The sequence below is a fragment of the Vicugna pacos genome, chromosome 13 (assembly GCF_048564905.1).
Source record: "Vicugna pacos chromosome 13, VicPac4, whole genome shotgun sequence".
Lineage (NCBI taxonomy): Eukaryota > Metazoa > Chordata > Mammalia > Artiodactyla > Camelidae > Vicugna > Vicugna pacos.
The window spans coordinates 27,944,552-27,958,285 of NC_132999.1; the positions used below are offsets into that span (position 1 = coordinate 27,944,552).

Consider the following 13,734-nt stretch of genomic DNA (forward strand, 5'->3'; position numbering starts at 1 on the left):
GGAGGGGAGGGTGCACCTCTGACTCTTCAGTCCTAACATCAGCCATTTTTCTAGGAAACTGACTTAGCGTCTTGGTGCTGGGTTTCATCTTTTTTAAAAAGAGGGAGAAGGTGGGAATTTCACTATGGAATCAACTCTAGTCACCAAGGAATTTCCCACAGCAAACTTCAATGCCAGCTGCAACACTCTGGCCATGTTCTCCGTGAAGGTGAGGATAAGGAACCCCAAGCTGGGGTAGCCAATCCTGAGCCATTGTCAGCCTCCTTCTCCTGATTCTGGGGGTGCTCTAGGGAGGGAACTCCAGGACTCTTACACCCCCAGAGTTAAAGCAGCTGTCTGGAGGGCCCTCAGCAGAATGTCTGACCTTGCAGCTGACTGGCAAGTAGGACCAGTGGAGTCAAAGACCTGTGAGGACCCCTTTCTTCCCGATAAAGGCAAAGCCCCTTGTGTGGCACTCAAGACTTCCATGTCATCCCCAGACTTTCTGTGTGCCACGTTGACCTGGCTGATTCCTACTCTCTTTCTGGGGAGCCCTTCCTCTGTCTCCCCAGTCCCTCCCAATCCAAGCCAGAGCCTCCTGTGGGATTCCAGTTTCCTTCACATCCCAGGGACCCTAGGTCATCATTGCCTGTTTGTGTGCCTACTGTCTCCATAGATGAGGAGACAGTGCCTAAGCTGCCTCTACATCCCAGCACCCAGCACAGGGTCTGTACAAACAGATACTCAATAAAGCTTTGATGAATCAAAGAGGGTATATTTTAGTATGCACGGTGGTGACATCAGTTCCAATCCCTGTGAGACATTTCATGGGCTTCCTGTTCCTCTGTTGAGTCTCCTGAAGGGAAAGCTGCCTGTGAAGAATAGTGAGAGGCAGGGGAAAGGCCAAGTCTAACACAAGGTAGCTGTGTGTTCAAATCCTGTTGAGCTGTTCAACTGATTTAGCTCAGCCAGAGTACTGTTAAAGGGGGACCCTAATCCCCACCACAGAGGAAGACAGGGCATGGTGAATAAATGAGTTAATGTGAGAAGAACAACATCCACAGGTCAAGTACACACTTGCTTATTAAATTATAAATATACATATATAAATTATAAGAAGTCTTAGAACTATAGAAAGTGCAGAAAGCCTGGATACCTAGAGGAAAACGGAACTCATTCTGCCCAAGGGATTGAAGCGGGAAAAGCTCTCTACTTGAGGGGACTTTTGATTTGGGCTTTGAAGGATAAATAGGAGTTCCCCACAAACAGTGAGGAAATTGAGATGAAAAGGCTGAGAGTTACCTAGGGAGAGTACTCTCAGCTTATATGGAACTACAGCAAGAGGAATTCTGGTTAAGAAGAATAAAGGACTTCTCACCCCAGAGCTTTGGGCACAATTCTAGTCTAGATTTGACTAAAGATGTAAAATGACCCAACAAGGGTCAAGGACCCCTTCCTCATAAGTCAAAGGCCAACTGGTCCATTTACCTATGGCTAAGCCACCCAATTACTTTTGTTCCTAAACCTGCTTCCTTTGTGCTAGAAGTGTGTCCCGCCTTGAGTGAGGAGGGGAAGAAGGGGGAGGCTCCCCTCTGATTCCTGGGTTTATAGCCAACAGGTTGGGCCCCAGGCCAAGCAGCCCCCTTCCCTCCCTCTCCAAGAGCCTGATCCCCACCCTGCCCGGCTCCTTCATTTCTCCCCACAGCCTTGACCCAGGGCAGTGATACCAAATTGGAAAATAAACCCCCTCTCCTGGGCCAGGGAGGGACAGGAGGAGGCAGGGCCCATTTTCTAGGTCAGGACTCCTTGCCCTTGCCCTTCCTCCCTGAGCCCAGCCCGTGTTATTCAAAACTAGACCTTGGGGAGAGAGGAAGGGGGGGAAGTGTGGATGCCTTTGTGTGTGACTGAGTGTGTATGTCTGTGCGGAGAAAGGGAGCTGGAGGGAGAGAGAACAGAGCCTGGGAGTGTGTGTGTTATGTGTGTGCGGAGAGAGGGTGACAGAGAGGGAGAGAGAGGGGGAAAGAGGGAGAGAACAGAGCCTGGGAGTGTGTGTGTGGCTGTGTGACTGCGTGACTATGTGCAAGAGAGACTGTGGTGTGTGTGTGTGTGTGGCACTCCAGCAGCAAGCTGTACCTTAAAGGCGCAGACCCTGCCTCTGCCCTGCTCCCCTCCACCTCCACCCCTAGCCAGAACCACCTCCCACCACCATTAGTTGGGAATCAGAGCCGGCCAGTCCCTAGTGACTCCTGCCTGAGGGGAGAGAAGCAAGCCAGCCCTCTCAGACAGCCCCACTCCAGGGCTGAAGCTTGGGGAGCTCAGAAACGGGTCCTACAGGAGGAAGGAGAGAGGGGCTCTTCTTTCCTGAGGGAAGCAGGGCCTCCCAGAGGGTTGGGGGCTGGGGAGGGCAGGAGGCCCAGCTCTGGGCCAAGACTGCCTGGTAGGGGGGTCCCAGCTTTTCATTTACTGGGGGTGGGGTGGCTGGAAGGAGGCCACAACCTCCACACCTCTTTTTCTGAGGCGGGAACATGGAACAGAGCTGTGCAGCAGTCCTGGATGGAGACCATGAGGGTATGGGTGGTGGCAGGACACCCACGACCGTCTCTGTGGCAGGCAAGAAGCCCCTCCCTCAGGTCTGGACTTTCAGGCAGCCTTCCTGCCATCTTGGCAGCTGGAGCCTGCAGAACAGAGAGCAGGGGTGTTTGTTTTCTTCCCACAGCAACCTGCCCCTCCCCCCACTCTCACACCGAGTTTTGGCTCCAGGGCAGGAGGTTATGGGTGGAGCACTGGGAGGCTAAGACCTGGTTTCTCATCCTGCCCCGGCTTCCAACTCCTTGTGTGACCCCGGACAGGTCCCCCACCATCTCTGGGCAGCTGCTGCCTGCTCTGTATAATGGAGACGTTGAGTTCAGAGACTCTACCAACTCTTCTAGCTCTGATATTCCTTGGTTTGGGGTCTTATGATGGGCATCATTTGATGCGAACATGCAGAAAAGGATGGAAAACTACCCAGCCCTGAATCGTCCCAATCCCTTCCTAGAGCCACATAAAAAGTAGTGAGGACGGAAGTGTCCATGAAAAATCTGGTCCAACTCCTCCATTTCACAGGCAAGGAAACTAAGGTTGGGAGGGGTATGTTGAAAGCAGTGATTTGCCCGAGATGCACAGAGACTGAGAGCTGAAACCTGGACTGGAGCCCTGGTCCCCTGGTCAAAGGGGGACCTCCAGCTACTCGGCAGAGCCCAAATCGCCAAAAGAGCAGCGGAAGCCCGGAGGCCGGGAGGAGAAAGAGCAGCTAGGGGCGCGCCCGGCCGGCCGGGCCTCTGCGGGCCCCTTCCGGCCCCTCCCCCAGCCAGTTCACCGTCCCGCCACCTGCTCCCCCGCCCGCCGGGGCGGGGCCGCCGCCCCCGTCCCCATGGCAACGCGCGGCCCCGACCGGCCGCCCTGGCCTCCCTGCAGCCACGCAGCCCATCTGGCCCCAAGCCCGCCCCAGCTGGGCTGCCCCAGACCCCCGCCGCCGGAGGCCCTCACAGTCCCCCAGGGGCCGGAGACCAGGGCAGGAGCGCTAGGCGTCGGGCACCTACCCTTGCCGGCGTCTGGCTGCTGGGCTTATCCTGATGTGTCAGAAGCCACTCTGCCCTCCAGGATCTCACATTCTAGAGAGAAACTCCCCGCCACCTCGAATGTCCACCCAATGCGGCAGGAGGCAGCACCTCAGGATTAGAGGCCAGCTTTCTGGAGCCAGCTCCGCCCCTGGACCCTGCTCAAATCCCCAAGTAGTGTGACCCCAGGCAATTTACTTAACCTGTTTCCCATCTGAAAAATGGAGATGATCATAGAACCTGCCTCATAGGGTGGTGTTGAGGGTTAAATGGGTCAAGAAGGAAAAATAGATGGAGTTAGCACTCAATAACTATCAGCTAATATTACTGCAGGTGGCAAGTGCAGCAGGAGCGAGCGTGGAGCCCAGATTAGGGGGCCTAACTTAGCCTGGGGGGCAGCAGGGGCTGCTTCCCAGAGGAGGCCATGCTGGTTGGAATCTAAAGAAGTAGCAGTTAGCCAGGAAGCCAAAGGGAAGGAGGAACAGCAGCAGGAAAGACACAGAGGTGAAAACTAGCAAAGGATGGGGTGGGGACTTACAAAGCCCCTTAGTGTCGCTGGAGGGTATAAAAGAGCTTGGCGTTTAGTCAAAGGGCACTGGGACAGAAGCCACTAAAGAGTCTGAACAGAGGCATGACATGTCCCTTGTCTTCCTAGACACAACTCTAGAGGCCATACATTCACTGGCTAGGAGAGGCCAGTGGTCCTTTTAAGAGATGATGAGGCCTGAACAAGGGGAGATGCAAGGTCAGTGGAAGGTGGGGACAGATTCATGGCTATTAAGGAAGTAGACGTGGCAGGATGGTGGCCGATGGATCGGATGTGGCTGGAGAGGTAGAGGTAAGTATGGCCATAGACACTCCACTCAGGTGGTTGATTTGGGCACTGGGACGGTGGCAGTGCCTAAAGACCAGCAGGTATGGGTGTGAGGAAGAAGATGATGGGCTGTGAGTGTGGAGCAAGGGGGCAGGAGGGAGGTTCTGCCCAGCTTGAGAACACTTGACTGACTTTGGAGCCAAGAGACCTGGCCTTGAGAGACCAGCATGGGAGCCATCAGTGCCTGGATGGTAACAAATCCTGCGGGGGGGCCTGAGAGAGGCCCCAGAGTCAGCAGTGATTAGGGGCCCTCACCAGGTCACATCCTCTTCCACAGAGAAGAGAACTTTTGTTTCATGATTGAATTCTATGTTTCATTTCCCTGGGGCAAAGTAGGGTTTGTCCAAAAGAAATTTAGAAATTCTAACCCAAATTCTATGTGTCTATTATCTCTTTCCAAGGTTGTGGGGCTTTGGAGGGTTATTTGGGGTGAGAAGGGCAGAAAAGTACAAGGAGATAGCATGTTGTGCTGACCTGTCCCAGCTCTGTTGTACAGCTGCTGTAGGGTCATAGGCAAGTCTCCTCACCAGCCTCAGTTCCCTCCCAGCTACTTCCCTGGCAGGATTGTCATGAGAATTAAACAGGGTTCTGGCTCCCAGCACAGCCTCTGGTCTTTGTTAAACATGCTCATCCCATGACCGAGGAATATGAATTCCCATGCGTAGGTCTGGGACTCTGCAAGCAAAACTGGCCCATCACTGGATCAAAGCTTCTAACTACCACCATGGGATTTCCTTGGCAATGGTCCCTCCATGGGGAAGCCCACCCCTAACATTTATAGCCTAGGACAAGAGCTCAAATGGCAGCCCACCTGCCAGGTTCCTCCTTCTCTCCCCACCTGCTTCCTCCTTACCGCAAGAGTCCTTGTGTGCAGACCTGTGGACTAAGGCCCAAAGTTCAAGCTCCCAGGACCTCCCTCTCCACCTCCCCAAACAGCTCCTTGTCCACCCCTCAGGCCTAGGGTTGTACATACCTGCAGCACAGTCCACTGGGAGCAAAGACCCAGGTCCTGGGAGTGGGCTCAGGACCTTTTGGACGGGGAATTTCAGATCCCAGTGCCTGGGGTATGATCTAGAATGACAAGCTTGGACTCCAGGTGGTCATGTCCCTTCGCCCCATATACACCTCACCTTGTAGGGAGGAGTGGGGCTGGAGGAAGGCATAGGGGAATTCTATATAATAGAGTTCAAAGCGGAGGCCCAGCTGCCCGGGTCTATGGGCTCCCCTGCCTCTGTTTCTATCAGCCTTTCCCACCAAGGCCCTCTGGTCAGTCCAGTGGTTCCCAGCGGCCATATTGTGGAAGCTGGAACCATTTGTCCATCTGCCTGCTCCCTACCCAGCTGAGGTCACCTCAGACTTTGCCTCCAGCCTCTGCTGCTCCTGAGAAGGATGGGGTTCTGAGGCCTCTGACACAGCTCCCTCGTGGGCTGTCACAGCCCATATGTGACTAGTCCCTGGCTTGTCATGGGAGATTATAAAATGTTCTCCTTTAAAAATAAGGAAACAGAGGCTTAGAGAAGGCAAAGGAGGAATTAGTATTATAGAGCACCTGCTGAATGCCAGGTGTAAGGGAGGTGCTTTTAAATACATGACTGCACAACACTATTGTCAGAATTATCCCTGATTTACAGGTGAGGATACTGTGGTTTGGGAAAGAGAGGTAACTGGCACAAGGATCATCCAGTTGGTAGGAGGCAGAGTCAGAATTCAAACTCAGACTGATCAGACCCCTGAGCCCAGACCAGACCCCAGAGAGGCATAGTAGAGCTTCAGTTAAGTCTTGCCAAGAGGAGCTAAGTATGATTGGAAACCTGGGCCTGCCGTCTCCTGGGAGGGCCACGGAATGTGAGGAATGTCCACCCCCAGGGCAGAGCCTTGGGCAAGGTGACCTTTGGGGAGATAAAGTCAAATTCCAGTACTCAGAAGGAGACCAGCAGAGGTAGACCTGGAGTGATACTGCCAGGGATCAGCTGCAGCCAGGCACCAGCCCCCCAGTCCCCTCTCTGAGCCATAGTTACAACTGGGGCCTGTGATGGGGGATGCTCCCACACCTCTGCCCCTGCTGTTCCCTCCACTGGAATCTCCTTTCCCCTGGCAGGCCAATGACACTTCAGCCACTGTGCCTCTATCCCTGTCCTCAGCTGTCATCTGAGCATTTCTACTTGGAGGGCCCTGGGGCATCGCAGCCATAACTGTCCATAACTGAACTCATCATGCTCCCTGACTCCTTCCCACCACCCTCGCTGGGATGCCACCTCCGTGCCCCAGCTTGATTGCTCAGATGTCAGGGTGCTAGCTTCACCTCTTCCTTCTCCCTCTCACTGCATCCAAACTCAGTCTTCTAACATCTCTGCCCTCTCCTCGCTGCCTCTGGCCTCCAGTCTCAGACCCTCTAATCCATCTCCCCTCGGCAGCCAGGGCAAATAGAAATACAGGACTTTCAGTTAAATTTGAATTTCATATAAATAATGATTTTTTTTTAGTATAAGTATGTCCCAAATACTGCATAGGAGAGACTTTTGTAAAAACAAATTATTTGTTGTTATCTGAAATTTAAGTTTACCTGATGTCTTGTATTTTACCTGGCACTCCCAAGCCAGTGTGTATTTCACCACTTAAAACTCTCCAGTGGTGTCCTGGGGCCAGAGAATGGAGAAAACAGCCATGCTTGAAGCATTACTCCCCCACTGGCTCTTCTCTGCCAACCTATAACCGCCTTTCTCAGAAATCACCTCCTCCAGGAAGCCTTCCAAAGAACCATAGGCTGGGTTAAGGGCTGCTCTGTGCAATTAGAGGCCACCACACTTCCCTTGTCAGAACCTTAAGTGCACTGTTGGTCTCCCATCAGCAAGAGGTCCATGAGACCAGCAGCTGATCCTTTTGTTCCTTGTGTTCCTCAGCCCCAGGCATCATGCATGGAGCCTAGAATAATTGCTCTGGAACCCTGGCTACACCCATTGCCTTCTCTAGGCTTCAGTCTCCCCAACCAGATGAGACAGGGTCATTTAAAATGGCCTGTGAGGCTCCTTCCAGCTCTGACCATTTCAGCCTGACCCTGCGCTTTGATCCCAGAGATCCTGAGCAGGGGTGGCACAGGAGAGAACTCTGAACTCAGCTTGGAAGAGCTGAAGACAAGCCCCAGCTCTGCCTCTTTGCAGCCCTGGGCAAGTTCCCCACCCTCTCTCAGCCTGACTTTCCTCCTCTGCCAGACTCTATACAAGGGGTGGGGTATGCTGCCTGCCTGTAAGGTTATTGGGAGGTTAAAGTCAGAGTGGTAAGGTCTGCAGCCCTGCACCGCACTTTAGAGACCCTCAGAGAACAGTAGATTCCTGCCTGCTCTTCCCATTCAACTGGAAGGCTTAAATGCCCAGGAGGGACTCAGGCGGTGGGGGCTGCAAGAGCTCCAGGGGGGAGGAGGGAGGGAGAGAGAAGCTGGGCTGGGAGCATTCAGGCAAGACTTTAAATCTGGTCTTCGATTTATTTATTTATTTATTTTTAAAGGGCCTGAGCATCTTCCCTGAGAGACTCAGGAGTCATTCCAGCCCAACAGAGGGGGACAACCGGAAGTCAATCTATCTCCTACTCATTTCTGGGAGTCAATTTTCCAGCCTAAGTGGAGGGCAGGGAACATGCGGCTGTAGGGGGAACAGACTCTGGAGACCTGGGTCCGAGGAGACATCAAGGTGGGGGCTTTGTGCAGCCTGAGAGCTCCCATAATCTCCTCCAAACTCGCAGACCACAAATAAACATGCAGCTTGAGTGAGGACGGGGTGCTCACTGGCGTCAGGACAAACTCATCCCCACCCCTATTCCAGTCCCCTTTCAACCGGTGGGCCCATGAGGTGGGGAATTCCTGGCAGGCCCCCAGGGCGGCCCAACTCTGGAATCCACTCTTCCAGTGCTGCCACGGGCCTTCCCAAGGACATTCTGGGGCAAGGAGGGGGATGCTCCCTTCCAGGACAGTCCGGGGTTCTGGGGGCTAAGACTGCAGTGATTAACTCAAGAGCTATGAGTCCCCAGGAAATGAATTCTTGCCTCTGAACAGGAATCTTAAGGCAAGGCTCTCATGCCACCTCCTTCTCCTCCTTGTGCTCCTCCCTGTCCCCTCTTCTGCCTCCTTCCTCTTCCTGCTCCCCTGTCTGTCTCTCCCAGCCCCTGCTGAACTAGCTTCCTGTGGCCCATCAATCAGGCCTGGTCTGATCTCAAGACCAAGAGGCAAGAAGAGGCAGGGAGGGAGGGACGAAGGGAGGAAGGGAGGAAGAAAGGACAGGGAAGGAGGGAATTTGCCTTTACTGAGACCTGGTCAGCTGGGCTCATCTTTACTTCCACCGTGTCCTAGAGTCCCAGCCACCCCACAAACCTATTCTACTGGGGAACAAACTCAGCCTCCAAGAGCGCAGACACTGTGACAGACACACAGCTGATAAAGAGCCAGTCCTCATGCTTCCCCTTTTCATCCCAGGGCGCCAAGGTGAAATCCCAGTGCTTAAACTGACCCAGAGGAAGAAGGGAGTCTCCCGTATCCTGAGGCTGCGAGGCTCAGGTCTTTCAGGTCTGAAGCCAGTCTGAGCAGGTGGGAGGGCTGGACTGGCCAGTCCCTGTCTCAAACAGGCTCGGTGACCTGAGGCAAATCACTTCATCTTTCTGAGGATCCCTGAGTCCAGTTAAAATTTGTCCTGGAGTAACCTTTGCCCTCAAGGGAAAGGGGCTAAGTTCCTGGGCTTTGGAACTAGACTTGATTTCAAGTCCTGGTTCTGCTCTTCCCAAGTTGACTGCTTGGAGACAAGTAATGCCTTCTCTGACTGTCACGTCCAACCCCTGTGAGATGGGGGTGACTAGGCCATCCACATGGTGTTTTCAGAAGATTGGGAGAGCACACTGCCATCCACATGGTGTTTTCAGAAGATTGGGAGAGCACACTGCTTGGCACCTTTGAGGGCTCCACAGCTGGTGGGTGAGGGGCGGAGAGAAACCCACTGAGAAAGCTTAGTGACTATGATCTGTAGGACCAGGCGTGGCAGGTTCCCACCACCTTGCTGGGGAACCAGGCAAGTGGCTTCCCCCCCCCCCCCCCGCCCCGAGTCCAAAGCACTCTTGGGCCTGGGAGGGCTGACTAGAGACTAGAGACATATGTCTGACCTTTCACCCTCTCAGCTCTCAGACAGTGGACCCTCACCCCGCCCTATCTCAGTCCCGGCCAGGGCACATCCACCCTGCTGTGTCCTTCCCCATGCTGCCCAGGCTCCATCCCCACCCCACCCCCAGAACAAAAGGGACATTTGACATTCTTTGTCCTGTGCAGACTCATTCTCCGAGTGAGGGACCCACCAGGCCTTGCAGCTGGGACCTGCAGCCTCTGCTCCCTCCACTCTCCCACCCCCAAGTCCTGGCCCAGCTCTCCAGACAGTCTGGAGGAAAGGGAGGGAGGGAGGAGCCTTAAAGGAGCAGTCTTCTCTCAGAAAGTATTCCCCACCCCCACCATCAAAACTGGCAGGAAGGAAACCAGGTGGGGGAGGCAGGCAGGAGAGCTGTCCAAGGAGATTACAGTCATATGACTTGTTTGAGATTGGAGTGGGGGTAAATTGGGGCTAAAACCTACTCTTCTGGCTCCCAGCCAAGGGCTCTTTTCATTAACTATTTTTTAAAGTATCTTTTAAAGGAACTGGTCCCAACCCTGCCTTGATTTGCTGTGTAACCTTGGGCGAGTTCCTTTCCCTCTCTGGGCCTTGGACTTCCTTTCTTAAAAGAAGAGAATGAACTGGAGGATCTCTCACATGAGAGATTTTCTGAGCCAGACCCTGGTCTGGTGCTAGGATACCAGAGACAAGTCATGCTCCCAGAATGTCTTCTAGGGTTCCATTTGGAAAGAGCACAAAATGATACTGAAGGTAAAAGAAATATGTTTCCATAAAAGTAGGTCCTCCTCCCCCAAATAGTGGAGGAGAATTAGCCTCCCTTCCCTCAAACTGACACAGTCCTGTACAACCTCCAAAGCTTTTCCCCTCCTTCACCTATCTATAGGCTTGTGAGACAAATGAGACCGTATGGTGTTCTCCTTTGACAGAAAACAAGGCTACAGGCACACAGAGGACAGGCCCCGACCCGCCCTGGGTGCCAGTGTCTGGAAAGTGACACCTAAGTCCTGAGCCTAATGGGGAAAGATGGGCGATGGATATTCAGGTCGAGGGACCCAATGAGCAAGGGAGAGGGCACTGACACAACGTGCTAGCTGGCGCTCGGGGTGCGCTTGCGGGGAGCAGAGAGAGGAGGCTGAGGGTCTTGGCTCTCTGGGTGCTAAGAAGCTGGGGCGGGGTGGGCAGGGGGGTGGAGATTTAATGCCCTGTGGTGTTTGCTCACTGCTGCTGTAGTAAAGGGAATGAATGGTGGGGGCCCAGACAGAGACCATAGGACAGCTGTACACACAGGTACCTTCTGACAAAGGGGCCAGGGAGCCTCCACACGCCATGGGGGAGGGGGAATAGAGCAATTCCACCCGGGAAAGAGGGGAAGTGAGCGGGGAGATGAAGCAGGGGAGAGGAAATGAAAGATTAAGTGCATAAAGGCCATAAAGCTCAGAAATGTCCAGGCTGGATGGAGTCCCGGTTTATAGATACATTTATGGTCAAGGATGCCCAGTCAGGCCTGATACCCCAGCAAGAGCAGCCACCCAGGAAGGCAGAGGGGACACTGGGCAGGAAGGGACCCCTCATGCCCCTGTGCTCCTCTCTTGCCCCCACCCCTGTCACCTACCCCCAACTCCTCCAGGCTGGCGGACAGCCCAGCTGGAAGCAATTGTGGGAGCCTCCAGCCTGTAGAGCTGCATCCCACAGAGGGCCCTGGTAAATAGCAGCCCACACCCCAGACGGCCTGCAGCCCCTGGCCCCCCTGCAGCCCCCTGCCCGGAAATTTAAAACAACTGCTCTACACAGTCTTAAATCCTCCAGGAAGGAGCTGGGGTTGGCAGGCAGGAAGCATGAGGCTGGCCAGGGCCCTGCCTGGAACCCCTTCTCTCCGCAGCTTCCACCCTGAATTTCCCTGAAAGGCCACCTCCCACCTGCCTCCTCAAAATCTTGCCATAGGCTTCCCAGCCCCTAGGCTTGCTATGCTGGTGGTCACTACAAGGTACTGCAGCTTGTCAGAATTGCCAAGTAGACGGTGAGCACTCAGAGCACAGAATGGTCTTGTGCCTGCTTGTACCCGGCACTGAGTCGGCCACAGATCAAAAACATAGTGTATATGCGAAGAATGAACAGATGAAGCTACCATGTGACCCTGAGCCATTGCTCTGCTCTTTGGGACTCAGTTTCCTCATCTATCAAGTGCGCACAGTAACTTTTTGACCCAGTCTACCTTCCAGAATTGTGAGAGTTAAGTAAGAATCCTTTTTGCAAATATTTTATGAACTGCAAATCTGATGAGTCACAATGATTCAATTCTTGTCTTCCTGGCCTCAATTTGCTCATCTGTAAAATGAAGGCCTGAGTTAAGTGCTAGCTGGGTCTCTGCTAGCTGTGATATTCTGAGAGACCTCAGCCAGTGATGAGGATACTTAAATTTTCTTAGGCTCCTTAAATACCAGCTGACTGGTAGAGGGAGGGCAGAGGGTGTGGTGTCAGGGAAAAACCCCTGCCTCGGGTTTACAAGGCCACTATTTTAGCTCCAGCTTGGCCCCTGACTTGGTCTTCTCTGGGCCTCAGTTTTCTTCTCTGTAAAATGGGAGTGGGTGGACACAGGATGCCTGAAGTGACCTGTAGCATTCAAGTTTTATGATGACAGGGCATTATCCAGAGGGCAGTGGGGAACCACTGATGGGCTTTGAGCAGGAGCGTGGCATGGTGGTACGGCTCATATTGCAGAGCACTCACTCTGGCAGTGGTGTGGCTAATGGGTGGAAGGGTGAGGAGTCTGGAGTCTGGAGACCTGGAAGGGGGCTACTTTGCCACAGCAGCAGAAGATAGCAGCCTCCATGTTTTTCCTCATGCTGTGCCCCACACCTGGGCTGCCTGCCTCTTCCCAGTGTCACCTGCTTTTTAACACTTACCCAGCTTTAAGACACAGTGCAGGGGCCACCTCGTCTATGAGGGCTTCTCAGATTATCCTGATGTGGTTAATAAACTCTTCCTCTACCTCCAGGTTTCCCAGCTCTGTGTACCTTCATCATGGGACCAGTTTGAATTCCTGGTGTGTACATGTGTGTGTGTGTGTGTGTGTGTGTGTGTGTACAAGCATGTGTGCATGCTCTCTCCTGGGTTGTGAGCTCCTAAGGTCAGGGTGGGTGCCCTTCCCATGTCATTTCCAGGACCCATCATCCATCACCCATCATCTGGCCTGGCCCAGAGAAGGTGCTCAGCACGTGCATGCAGAGGACTGCAGATGTCCCAGCATCCTATCTCTTGAGTCCACCTACAGGGTACAAGACTGGGCTCCAGCCCCAGCTTCACTACTAATAGCCATGTGACGATGGGCCAGCCACTTTTCTTTAGAGAAAGGTCCCTTTTGGACACATAAGAATTATCTCTGTTATTCATTCTCAAATCCGGGCTCTAAAGGGAGGGACCACCCTTGGGCTTCTTCCCCGGCACCTCCCCTCACTCAGCATTTCCTTTCCTGTGCCCTGGATCACATGAGCTGTTCTAAGTATGATCCCACCAGAACCTGAGCTCACCGGGAACCTCACCCCTGGGTCCTGCACAGTGCCTCTGCTCAGGGGATGCTCGAGAGGCCTATGTAAAGAGGCACTAGTCCATTCCTAGGTCCCATGAGAGGGCACATTGTAGGCTGTCCATAAATAGTGATGTGAGATCAAATGTGTGCCTTTGAAAGAGGCCAGGAGCATTCACTGCCCAAGCCCTGCCTCTGTCCGCCCACCTTCCTGTCCAGCCATCCTCCAGGGGCTAGTCTGGCCTCCCCTGAGAGGTGTGGGGAAGGGGTGCTGTCAGCAGATGGATCTTTAGTCAGCACTGCTCTGCCCCAGGCAAGCTCTGCTCCAATCTCAGCCACAATCCCCCTCCCACTCCCCTGCCCCCACGGGCTGGGACAGACCTCAGCCAGCAGGCCTCCCAGCTTTGATCAATACAGGGCACACAGCCAAGGCGGCTGCAGGCTCCATACTCCCAGGAGGCCCCAGCTCAGCCGGGGTCACATGGGGGAGGGGGCTGCAGCCTGGCTCAGGGACTCTGGGGGGCGGGGCTGGGGAGAGCAGGAAAGGCAGGCATCGCTCACGGAGTTATTCATTCCTTCATCCCCTCACTCCTCCAGCCACGTGTTCAGCCCACAAATATT

General features: G+C 53.9%; 2 long non-coding RNA genes across 3 annotated transcripts; one reads left to right on the forward strand and one right to left on the reverse strand.

The window, feature by feature from the left end:
- Positions 1-326: 326 nt before the first annotated feature.
- LOC140700911 (uncharacterized) lies at positions 327-3,224 on the reverse strand. The gene is made up of 3 exons (XR_012079667.1): positions 3,162-3,224; positions 2,484-2,654; positions 327-851 (listed from the first exon to the last, which is right to left on the reverse strand). It is a non-coding gene; the product is annotated as an uncharacterized lncRNA (long non-coding RNA).
- Positions 3,225-3,434: 210 nt separating this feature from the next.
- Positions 3,435-8,215, forward strand: LOC140700912 (uncharacterized). 2 transcript variants are annotated; one of them, XR_012079669.1, is made up of 3 exons: positions 3,435-3,755; positions 4,234-4,416; positions 7,954-8,215. It is a non-coding gene; the product is annotated as an uncharacterized lncRNA (long non-coding RNA). The 2 variants fall into 2 exon arrangements; XR_012079668.1 differs by having other exon boundaries at positions 3,435-3,752.
- The last annotated feature ends 5,519 nt before the right edge of the window (positions 8,216-13,734 follow it).